This window comes from Ambystoma mexicanum, unplaced genomic scaffold (assembly GCF_040938575.1).
Source record: "Ambystoma mexicanum isolate Mex_15411 unplaced genomic scaffold, UKY_AmexF1_1 Mex_scaf66, whole genome shotgun sequence".
NCBI lineage: Eukaryota > Metazoa > Chordata > Amphibia > Caudata > Ambystomatidae > Ambystoma > Ambystoma mexicanum.
The window spans coordinates 504186-516707 of record NW_027182484.1 but is presented as its reverse complement, the minus strand read 5'-3'; the positions used below and the strand labels follow the sequence as shown (position 1 = coordinate 516707).

Below are 12522 nucleotides of genomic sequence, written 5' to 3'. Positions count from 1 at the left end.
TTGACAAATGCACACATTATGCAAAATGTAACTGCTTCTCTACTGCAGTTTGTTGATTTTGTGCTAAGAGCATAGTTAAACTCAATTGTTCATTGTTTTGTATATGAAATGATGATATATCCTATTGTTTCTTACAGTGCATTGGGTTGAAACACATTTTAACAGGATCTATTGAAGAGGGTATATGGTTATGAAACAGGGACTTCTTGAACTACACTCCTACGCTCTACCACTGACATAAACCCTTCAATGTTGAAAACTGCCCTTTATAAAAAGGTGATAGTGTGGGTGACTGTATGGAACTTGTATAACTAATGACATCAGTGCACTTCTGGTCAGCTGTACAAATTAATACATTTCATTAAGGGCATATTATTGGTTTCCACCACAGTTTTATAACATTCATATGAGCTTCCAATGGACTATTTCAAACTGATAATATCACCAGTAGAACTTGGGTGAATGTAAAACACAGCTTGTATCATATGCAGAAATCCTAAACAGCTTAATGGTGTTTACCCTATGTTTCAGGTGATGATCAGGAGTATTTGAAATGTAGAAATGTGTTGCTCATTACATAAAATGCTAAGATTGTAAATGTTTTCTTCAATTTATTTAATTAAAAAAATATTTCTACAGGTAAAACAGTTGAACAAGGGGGCACCCAGATTTGAACTAGGGACCTCTTGATCTGCAGTCAAATGCTCTACCACTGAGATATACCCCCAGTTCTGAACAGTTCACCTTTATTAATTCAGTAATATGTACAAAGTGCAAGCAACATGCAATCACCATCAAAGCAATGCATTTTCAGCCACCAAATACTCCTTATAAGTATATGGGGTGCGAAGGATGTCCTTTATCTGCCTTGGTAAAATACAGTGAGGTTTAAGAATTCATACATTTCGTATCACATGTAGATCTTGGAACATGGAAAAAAAATCTTTTGTCAAATGCACAAATTCTGCAAAATGTAACTGCTTCTCTACTGCAGTTTGTTGATGTTGTGCTAAGAGCATAGTTAAACCCAATTGTTCATTGTTTTGTATATGAAATGATGATATATCCTATTGTTTCTTACAGTGCATTGGGTTGAAAAACATTTTAACAGGATCTATTGAAGAGGGTATATGGTTATGAAACAGGGACTTCTTGAACTACACTCCTACGCTCTACCACTGACATAAACCCTTGAATGTTGAAAACTGCCCTTTTTTAAAAAGTTGATAGAGTGGGTGACTCTATGGAACTTGTAGAACTAATGACATCAGTGCACTTTTGCTCAGCTGTACAAATTAATACATTTCATTAAGGGCACATTATTGGTTTCCAGCACATTTTTATAACATTCATATGAGCTTCCAATGGACCATTTCAAGCTGATCATATCACCAGTAGAACTTGGGTGAATGTAAAACACAGCTTGTATCATATGAAGAAATCCTAAACAGCTTAATGGTGTTTACCCTATGTTTCAGGTGATGATCAGGAGTATTTCAAATGTAGAAAAGTGTTGCTCATTACATAAAATGCTAAGATTGTAAATGTTTACTTCAATTTATTCAATTGAGAAATATTTCTACAGGTAAAACAGTTGGACAACGGGGCACCCCGATTTGAACTAGGGACCTCTTGATCTGCAGTGAAATGCTCTATCCCTGAGCTATAACCACATTTCTGAAATGTTCACCTTTATTTATTCAGTAATATGTACAAAGTGGAAGCAACATCCAATCACCATCAAAGCAATTCATTTTCAGCCACCACACCCTCATTATATGTATAAGGGGTACAAAAGATGTCCTTTATCTGCCTTGGTAAAATACAGTGAGGTTTCCATTGCAAGAATTCATACATTTCGTATCACATGTAGATCTTGGAACATGGAAAAAAAACTTTTGTCAAATGCACAAATTCCGCAAAACGTAACTGCTTCTCTACTGCAGTTTGTTGATTTTGTGCTAACAGCATAGTTAAACCCAATTGTTCATTGTTTTGTATATGAAATGATGATATATCTTATTTTTTCTTACAGTGCATTGGGTTGAAAAACATTTTAACAGGATCTATTGAAGAGGGTATATGTTTATGAAACAGGGACTTCTTGAACTGCATTCCTACGCTCTACCACTGAGTGAAACCCTTGAATGCTGAAAACTGCCCTTTTTTAAAAAGGTGATAGAGTGGGTGACTGTATGGAACTTGTAGAACTAATGACATCAGTGCACTTCTGGTCAGCTGTACAAATTAATACATTTCATTTAGGGCATATTATTGGTTTCCACCACAGTTTTATAACATTCATATGAGCTTCCAATGGACTATTTCAAACTGATAATATCACCAGTTGAACTTGGGTGAATTTAAAACACAGCTTGTATCATATGAAGAAATCCTAAACAGTTTCATGGTGTTTACCCTGTGTTTCAGGAGATGATCAGGAGTATTTCAAATGTAGAAATGTGTTGCTCATTACATAAAATGCTAAGATTGTAAATGTTTTCTTCAATTTATTTAATAAAAAAATATTTCTACAGGTAAAACAGTTGAACAAGGGGGCACCCAGATTTGAACTAGGGACATCTTGATCTGCAGTGAAATGCTCTACCACTGAGCTATACCCCCAGTTCTGAAAAGTTCACCATTATTAATTCAGTAATATGTACAAAGTGCAAGCAACATGCAATCACCATCAAAGCAATGCAATTTCAGCCACCAAACCCTCCTTATAAGTATATGGGGTGCGAAGGATATCCTTTATCTGCCTTGGTAAAATACAGTGAGGTTTCCATTGCAAGAATTCATACATTTCGTACCACATGTAGATCTTGGAACATGGAAAAAAATCTTTTGTCAAATGCACAAATTCTCCAAAATGTAACTGCTTCTCTACTGCAGTTTGTTGGTTTTGTGCTAAGAGCATAGTTAAACTCAATTGTTCATTGTTTTGTATATGAAATGATGATATATCCTATTGTTTCTTACAGTGCATTGGGTTGAAAAACATTTTAACAGGATCTATTGAAGAGGGTATATGGTTATGAAACAGGGACTTCTTGAACTACACGCCTATGCTCTACCACTGACATAAACCCTTGAATGTTGAAAACTGCCCTTTTTTAAAAAAGGTGATAGAGTGGGTAACTGTATGGAACTTGTAGAACTAATGACATCAGTGCACTTCTGGTCAGCTGTACAAATTAATACATTTCATTAAGGGCATATTATTGGTTTCCACCACAGATTTATAACATTCATATGAGCTTCCAATGGACTATTTCAAACTGATCATATCACCAGTAGAACTTGGGTGAATGTGAAACACAGCTTGTATCATATGAAGAAATCCTAAACAGCGTAATGGTGTTTACCCTATGTTTCAGGTGATGATCAGGAGTATTTCAAATGTAGAAATGTGTTGCTCATTACATAAAATGCTAAAATTGTAAATGTTTACTTCAATTTATTTAATTAAAAAAATATATCTACAGGTAAAACAGTTGGACAAGGGGGCACCCAGATTTGAATTAGGGACCTTTTGATTTGCAGTGAAATGCTCTACCCCTGAGCTATACCCCCATTTCTGGAATGTTCACCTTTATTTATTCAGTAATATGTACAAAGTGGAAGCAACATGCAATCACCATCAAAGCAATGCATGTTCAGCCACCAAACCCTCCTTATAAGTATAAGGGGTGCGAAGGATGTCCTTTATCTGCCTTGGTAAAATACAGTGAGGTTTCCATTGCAAGAATTCATACATTTCGTATCACATATAGATCTTGGAACATGGAAAAAAAATCTTTTGTCAAATGCACAAATTCTGCAAAATGTAACTGCTTCTCTACTGCAGTTTGTTTATTTTGTGCTAAGAGCATAGTTAAACCCAATTGTTCATTGTTTTGTATATGGAATGATGATATATCCTATTGTTTCTTACAGTGCATTGGGTTGAAAAACATTTTAACAGGATCTATTGAAGAGGGTATATGGTTATGCAACAGGGACTTCTTGAACTACACTCCTACGCTCTACCACTGACATAAACCCTTCAATGTTGAAAACTGCCCTTTTTTAAAAAGGTGATAGAGTGGGTGACTCTATGGAACTTGTAGAACTAATGACATCAGTGCACTTCTGGTCAGCTGTACAAATTAATACATTTCATTAAGGGCATATTATTGGTTTCCACCACAGTTTTATAACATTCATATGAGCTTCCAATGGACTATTTCACACGGATAATATCACCAGTAGAACTTGGGTGAATGTAAAACACAGCTTGTATCATATGAAGAAATCCTAAACAGTTTCATGGTGTTTACCCCATGTTTCAGGAGATGATCAGGAGCATTTCAAATGTAGAAATGTGTTGCTCATTACATAAAATGCTAAGATTGAAAATGTTTTCTTCAATTTATTTAATTAAAAAAAAATTTCTACAGGTAAAACAGTTGAACAAGGGGGCACCCAGATTTGAACTAGGGACCTCTTGATCTGCAGTCAAATGCTCTACCACTGAGCTATACCCCCAGTTCTGAAAGGTTCACCTTTATTAATTCAGTAATATGTACAAAGTGCAAGCAACATGCAATCACCATCAAAGCAATGCAATTTCAGCCACCAAACCCTCCTTATAAGTATATGGGGTGCGAAGGATGTACTTTATCTGCCATGGTAAAATACAGTGAGGTTTCCATTGCAAGAATTCATACATTTCGTACCACATGTAGATCTTGGAACATGGAAAAAAATCTTTTGTCAAATGCACACATTATGCAAAATGTAACTGCTTCTCTACTGCAGTTTGTTGATTTTGTGCTAAGAGCATAGTTAAACTCAATTGTTCATTGTTTTGTATATGAAATGATGATATATCCTATTGTTTCTTACAGTGCATTGGGTTGAAACACATTTTAACAGGATCTATTGAAGAGGGTATATGGTTATGAAACAGGGACTTCTTGAACTATACTCCTACGCTCTACCACTGACATAAACCCTTCAATGTTGAAAACTGCCCTTTATAAAAAGGTGATAGTGTGGGTGACTGTATGGAACTTGTAGAACTAATGACATCAGTGCACTTCTGGTCAGCTGTACAAATTAATACATTTCATTAAGGGCATATTATTGGTTTCCACCACAGTTTTATAACATTCATATGAGCTTCCAATGGACTATTTCAAACTGATCATATCACCAGTAGAACTTGGGTGAATGTAAAAGACAGCTTGTATCAGTAGAAGAAATCCTAAACAGCTTAATGGTGTTTACCCTATGTTTCAGGAGATGATCAGGAGTATTTCAAATGTAGAAATGTGTTGCTCATTACATAAAATGCTAAGATTGTAAATGTTTTCTTCAATTTATTTAATTAAAAAAATATTTCTACAGGTAAAAGATTTGAACAAGGTTGCACCCAGATTTGAACTAGGGACCTTTTGATCTGCAGCCACATGCTCTACCACTGAGCTATACCCCAAGTTCTGAAATGTTCACCTTTATTAATTCAGTAAAAAGTACAAAGTGCAAGCAACATGCAATCACCATCAAAGCAATGCATTTTCAGCCACCAAACCCTCCTTATAAGTATATGGGGTGCGAAGGATGTCCTTTATCTGCCTTGGTAAAATACAGTGAGGTTTCCATTGCAAGAATTCATACATTTCGTATCACATGTAGATCTTGGAACATGGAAAAAAAATCTTTTGTCAAATGCACAAATTCTGCAAAATGTAACTGCTTCTCTACTGCAGTTTGTTGATTTTGTGCTAAGAGCAGAGTTAAACCCAATTGTACATTGTTTTGTATATGAAATGATGATATATCCTATTGTTTCTTAAAGTGCATTGGGTTGAAAAACATTTTAACAGGATCTATTGAAGAGGGTATATGGTTATGAAACAGGGACTTCTTGAACTACACTCCTACGCCCTACTACTGACATAAACCCTTCAATGTTGAAAACTGCCCTTTTTTAAAAAGGTGATAGAGTGGGTGACTCTATGGAACTTGTAGAACTAATGACATCAGTGCACTTCCGGTCAGCTGTACAAATTAATACATTTCATTAAGGGCATATTATTGCTTTCCACCACAGTTTTATAACATTCATATGAGCTTCCAATGGACTATTTCAAACTGATAATATCACCAGTAGAACTTGGGTGAATGTAAAACACAGCTTGTATCATATGAAGAAATCCTAAACAGTTTCATGTTGTTTACCCTATGTTTCAGGAGATGATCAGGAGTATTTCAAATGTAGAAATGTGTTGCTCATTACATCAAATGCTAAGATTGTAAATGTTTTTTTCTACAGGTAAAACAGTTGAACAAGGGGGCACCCAGATTTGAACTAGGGACTTCTTGATCTGCAGTCAAATGCTCTACCACTGAGCTATACCCCCAGTTCTGAAAAGTTCACCTTTATTAATTCAGTAATATGTACAAAGTGCAAGCAACATGCAATCACCATCAAAGCAATGCATTTTCAGCCACCAAATCCTCCTTATAAGTATATGGGGTGCGAAGGATGTCCTTTATCTGCCTTGGTAAAATACAGTGAGGTTTCCATTGCAAGAATTCATACATTTCGTATCACATGTAGATCTTGGAACATGGAAAAAAAATCTTTTGTCAAATGCACAAATTCTGCAAAATGTAACTGCTTCTCTACTGCAGTTTGTTGATGTTGTGCTAAGAGCATAGTTAAACCCAATTGTTCATTGTTTTGTATATGAAATGATGATATATCCTATTGTTTCTTACAGTGCATTGGGTTGAAAAACATTTTAACAGTATCTATTGAAGAGAGTATATGGTTATGAAACAGGGACTTCTTGAACTACACTCCTACGCTCTACCACTGACATAAACCCTTCAATGTTGAAAACTGCCCTTTTTTAAAAAGGTGATAGAGTGGGTGACTCTATGGAACTTGTAAAACTAATGACATCAGTGCACTTTTGCTCAGCTGTACAAATTAATACATTTCATTAAGGGCACATTATTGGTTTCCAGCACATTTTTATAACATTCATATGAGCTTCCAATGGACCATTTCAAACTGATCATATCACCAGTAGAACTTGGGTGAATGTAAAACACAGCTTGTATCATATGAAGAAATCCTAAACAGCTTAATGGTGTTTACCCTATGTTTCAGGTGATGATCAGGAGTATTTCAAATGTGGAAAAGTGTTGCTCATTACATAAAATGCTAAGATTGTAAATGTTTACTTCAATTTATTCAATTGAGAAATATTTCTACAGGTAAAACAGTTGGACAAGGGGGCACCCAGATTTGAACTAGGGACTTCTTGTTCTGCAGTGAAATGCTCTACCCCTGAGCTGTAACCCCATTTCTGAAATGTTCCCCTTTATTTATTCAGTAATATGTACAAAGTGGAAGCAACATGCAATCACCATCAAAGCAATTCATTTTCAGCCACCAAACCCTCATTATATGTATAAGGGGTACAAAAGATGTCCTTTATCTGCCTTGGTAAAATACAGTGAGGTTTCCATTGCAAGAATTCATACATTTCGTATCACATGTAGATCTTGGAACATGGAAAAAAAGCTTTTGTCAAATGCACAAATTCCGCAAAACGTAACTGCTTCTCTACTGCAGTTTGTTGAGTTTGTGCTAAGAGCATAGTTAAACCCAATTGTTCATTGTTTTTTATATGAAATGATGATATATCCTATTGTTTCTTACAGTGCATTGGGTTGAAAAACATTTTAACAGGATCTATTGACGAGGGTATATGGTTATGAAACAGGGACTTCTTGAACTGCACTCCTACGCTCTACCACTGAGTTAAACCCTTGAATGCTGAAAACTGCCCTTTTTTAAAAAGGTGAGAGAGTGGGTGACTGTATGGAACTGGTATAACTAATGACATCAGTGCACTTCTGGTCAGCTGTACAAATTAATACATTTCATTAAGGGCATATTATTGGTTTCCACCACAGTTTTATAACATTCCTATGAGCTTCCAATGGACTATTTCAAACTGATAATATCACCAGTAGAACATGGGTGAATGTAAAACACAGCATGTATCATATGAAGAAATCCTAAACAGTTTCATGGTGTTTACCCTATGTTTCAGGAGATGATCAGGAGTATTTCAAATGTAGAAATGTGTTGCTCATTACATCAAATGCTAAGATTGTAAATGTTTTTTTCTACAGGTAAAACAGTTGAACAAGGGGGCACCCAGATTTGAACTAGGGACCTCTTGATCTGCAGTCAAATGCTCCACCACTGAGCTATACCCCCAGTTCTGAAAAGTTCACCTTTATTAATTCAGTAATATGTACAAAGTGCAAGCAACATGCAATCACCATCAAAGCAATGCATTTTCAGCCACCAAATCCTCCTTATAAGTATATGGGGTGCGAAGGATGTCCTTTATCTGCCTTGGTAAAATACAGTGAGGTTTCCATTGCAAGAATTCATACATTTCGTATCACATGTAGATCTTGGAACATGGAAAAAAAATCTTTTGTCAAATGCACAAATTCTGCAAAATGTAACTGCTTCTCTACTGCAGTTTGTTGATGTTGTGCTAAGAGCATAGTTAAACCCAATTGTTCATTGTTTTGTATATGAAATGATGATATATCCTATTGTTTCTTACAGTGCATTGGGTTGAAAAACATTTTAACAGGATCTATTGAAGAGGGTATATGGTTATGAAACAGGGACTTCTTGAACTACACTCCTACGCTCTACCACTGACATAAACCCTTGAATGTTGAAAAGTGCCCTTTTTTAAAAGTTGATAGAGTGGGTGACTCTATGGAACTTGTAGAACTAATGACATCAGTGCACTTTTGCTCAGCTGTACAAATTAATACATTTCATTAAGGGCACATTATTGGTTTCCAGCACATTTTTATAACATTCATATGAGCTTCCAATGGACCATTTCAAGCTGATCATATCACCAGTAGAACTTGGGTGAATGTAAAACACAGCTTGTATCATATGAAGAAATCCTAAACAGCTTAATGGTGTTTACCCTATGTTTCAGGTGATGATCAGGAGTATTTCAAATGTAGAAAAGTGTTGCTCATTACATAAAATGCTAAGATTGTAAATGTTTACTTCAATTTATTCAATTGAGAAATATTTCTACAGGTAAAACAGTTGGACAAGGGGGCACCCCGATTTGAACTAGGGACCTCTTGATCTGCAGTCAAATGCTCTACCACTGAGTTGTACTCCCAGTTCTAAAAAGCTCACCTTTATTAATTCAGTAATATGTACAAAGTGCAAGCAACATGCAATCACAATCAAAGCAAGGCATTTTCAGCCACCAAACCCTCCTTATAAGTATATGGGGTGCGAAGGATGTCCTTTATCTGCCTTGGTAAAATACAGTTAGGTTTCCATTGCAAGAATTGATACATTTCGTATCACATGTAGATCTTTGGAACATGGAAAAAAAATCTTTTGTCAAATGCACAAATTCTGCAAAATGTAACTGCTTCACTACTGCAGTTTGTTGATTTTGTGCCAAGCGCATAGTTAAACCCAATTGTTCATTGTTTTGTATATGAAATGATGATATATCCTATTGTTTCTTACAGTGCATTGGGTTGAAAAACATTTTAGCAGGATCTATTGAAGAGGGTATATGGTTATGAAACAGGGACTTCTTGAAAAGCACGCCTACGCTCTACCACTGACATAAACCCTTGAATGCTGAAAACTGCCCTTTTTTAAAAAGGTGATAGAGTGGGTGACTGTATGGAACTTGTAGAACTAATGACATCAGTGCACTTCTGGTCAGCTGTACAAATTAATACATTTCATTAAGGGCATATTATTGGTTTCCACCACAGTTTTATAACATTCATATGAGCTTACATCGGACTATTTCAAACTGATAATATCACCAGTAGAACTTGGGTGAATGTAAAACACAGCTTGTATCATATGAAGAAATCCTAAACAGTTTCATCGTGTTTACCCTATGTTTCAGGAGATGATAAGGAGTATTTCAAATGTAGAAATGTGTTGCTCATTACATCAAATGCTAAGATTGTAAAAGTTTTTTTCTACAGGTAAAACAGTTGAACAAGGGTGGCACCCAGATTTGAACTAGGGACCTCTTGATCTGCAGTCAATAGCCCTACCACTGAGCTATACCCCCAGTTCTGAAAAGCTCACCTTTATTAATTCAGTAATATGTACAAAGTGCAAGCAACATGCAATCACCATCAAAGCAATGCATTTTCAGCCACCAAACCCTCCTTATAAGTATATGGGGTGCAAAGGATGTCCTTTATCTGCCTTGGTAAAATACAGTGAGGTTTCCATTGCAAGAATTCATACATTTCGTACCACATGTAGATCTTGGAACATGGAAAAAAAATCTTTTGTCAAATGCACAAATTCTGCAAAATGTAACTGCTTCTCTACTGCAGTTTGTTGATTTTGTGCTAAGAGCATAGTTAAACCCAATTGTTAATTGTTTTGTATATGAAATGATGATATATCATATTGTTTCTTACAGTGCATTGGGTTGAAAAACATTTTAACAGGATCTATTGAAGAGGGTATATGGTTATGAAACAGGGACTTCTTGAACTACACTCCTACGCTCTACCACTGACATAAACCCTTGAATGTTGAAAACTGCCCTTTTTTAAAAAGGTGATAGAGTGGGTGACTGTATGGAACTTGTAGAACTAATGACATCAGTGCACTTCTGGTCATCTGTTCAAATTAATACATTTCATTAAGGGCGTATTGTTGGTTTCCAACACAGTTTTATAACATTCATATGAGCTTCCAATGGACTATTTCAAACTGATAATATCACCAGTAGAACTTGGGTGAAAGTAAAACAGAGCTTGTATCATATGAAGAAATCCTAAACAGTTTCATGGTGTTTACCCTATGTTTCAGGAGATGATCAGGAGTATTTCAAATGTAGAAATGTGTTGCTCATTACACAAAATGCTAAGATTGTAAATGTTTTCTTCAATTTATTTAATTAAAAAAAAATGTCCACAGGTAAAACAGTTGAACAAGGGGGCACCCAGATTTGAACTAGGGACCTCTTGAACTGCAGTCAAATGCTCTACCACTGAGCTATACCCCCAGATCTGAAAAATTCACCTTTATTAATTCTGTAATATGTACAAAGTGCAAGCAACATGCAATCACCATCAAAGCAATGCTTTTCAGCCACCAAACCCTCCTTATAAGTATATGGGGTGCGAAGGATGTCCTTTATCTGCCTTGGTAAAATACAGTGAGGTTTCCATTGCAAGAATTCATACATTTCGTATCACATGTAGATCTTGGAACATGGAAAAAAATCTTTTGTCAAATGCACAAATTCTGCAAAATGTAACTGCTTCTCTACTGCAGTTTGTTGATGTTGTGCTAAGAGCATAGTTAAACCCAATTGTTCATTGTTTTGTATATGAAATGATGATATATCCTATTGTTTCTTACAGTGCATTGGGTTGAAAAACATTTTAACAGTATCTATTCAAGAGGGTATATGGTTATCAAACAGGGACTTCTTGAACTACACTCCTACGCTATACCACTGACATAAACCCTTCAATGTTGAAAACTGCCCTTTTTTAAAAAGGTGATAGAGTGGGTGACTCTATGGAACTTGTAGAACTAATGACATCAGTGCACTTCTGGTCAGCTGTACAAATTAATACATTTCATTAAGGGCACATTATTGGTTTCCACCACAGATTTATAACATTCATATGAGCTTCCAATGGACCATTTCAAACTGATCATATCACCAGTAGAACTTGGGTGAATGTAAAACACAGCTTGTATCATATGAAGAAATCCTAAACAGCTTAATGGTGTTTACCCTATGTTTCAGGTGATGATCAGGAGTATTTCAAATGTAGAAAAGTGTTGATCATTACATAAAATGCTAAGATTGTAAATGTTTACTTCAATTTATTTAATTGATAAATATTTCTACAGGTAAAACAGTTGGACACGGGGGCACCCAGATTTGAACTAGGGACCTCTTGATCTGCAGTGAAATGCTCTACCCCTGAGCTATAACCCCATTTCTAAAATGTTCACCTTTATTTATTCAGTAATATGTACAAAGTGGAAGCAACATGCAATCACCATCAAAGCAATTCATTTTCAGCCACCAAACCCTCATTATATGTATAAGGGGTACAAAAGAGGTCCTTTATCTGCCTTGGTAAAATACAGTGAGGTTTCCATTGCAAGAATTCATACATTTCGTATCACATGTAGATCTTGGAACATGGAAAAAAACATATTTTGTCAAATGCACACATTCTGCAAAACGTAACTGCTTCTCTACTGCAGTTTGTTGATTTTGTGCTAAGAGCATAGTTAAACCCAATTGTTCATTGTTTTTTATATGAATTGATGATATATCCTATTGTTTCTTACAATGCATTGGGTTGAAAAACATTTTAACAGGATCTATTGATGAGGGTATATGGTTATGCAACAGGAACTTCTTGAACTGT

At 35.6% G+C, this 12522-nt stretch overlaps 5 non-coding genes across 5 annotated transcripts; all 5 read right to left on the bottom strand.

Annotated features, from left to right (window-relative positions):
• Positions 1-655: 655 nt before the first annotated feature.
• On the bottom strand, positions 656-727 carry TRNAC-GCA (transfer RNA cysteine (anticodon GCA)). Its single transcript has one exon. It is a non-coding gene; the product is annotated as a tRNA-Cys (tRNA).
• Positions 728-4461: 3734 nt separating this feature from the next.
• Positions 4462-4533, bottom strand: TRNAC-GCA (transfer RNA cysteine (anticodon GCA)). Its single transcript has one exon. It is a non-coding gene; the product is annotated as a tRNA-Cys (tRNA).
• Positions 4534-6341: 1808 nt separating this feature from the next.
• On the bottom strand, positions 6342-6413 carry TRNAC-GCA (transfer RNA cysteine (anticodon GCA)). Its single transcript has one exon. It is a non-coding gene; the product is annotated as a tRNA-Cys (tRNA).
• A 1808-nt stretch (positions 6414-8221) lies between these two features.
• TRNAC-GCA (transfer RNA cysteine (anticodon GCA)) lies at positions 8222-8293 on the bottom strand. Its single transcript has one exon. It is a non-coding gene; the product is annotated as a tRNA-Cys (tRNA).
• A 2764-nt stretch (positions 8294-11057) lies between these two features.
• On the bottom strand, positions 11058-11129 carry TRNAC-GCA (transfer RNA cysteine (anticodon GCA)). Its single transcript has one exon. It is a non-coding gene; the product is annotated as a tRNA-Cys (tRNA).
• Positions 11130-12522: the final 1393 nt, after the last annotated feature.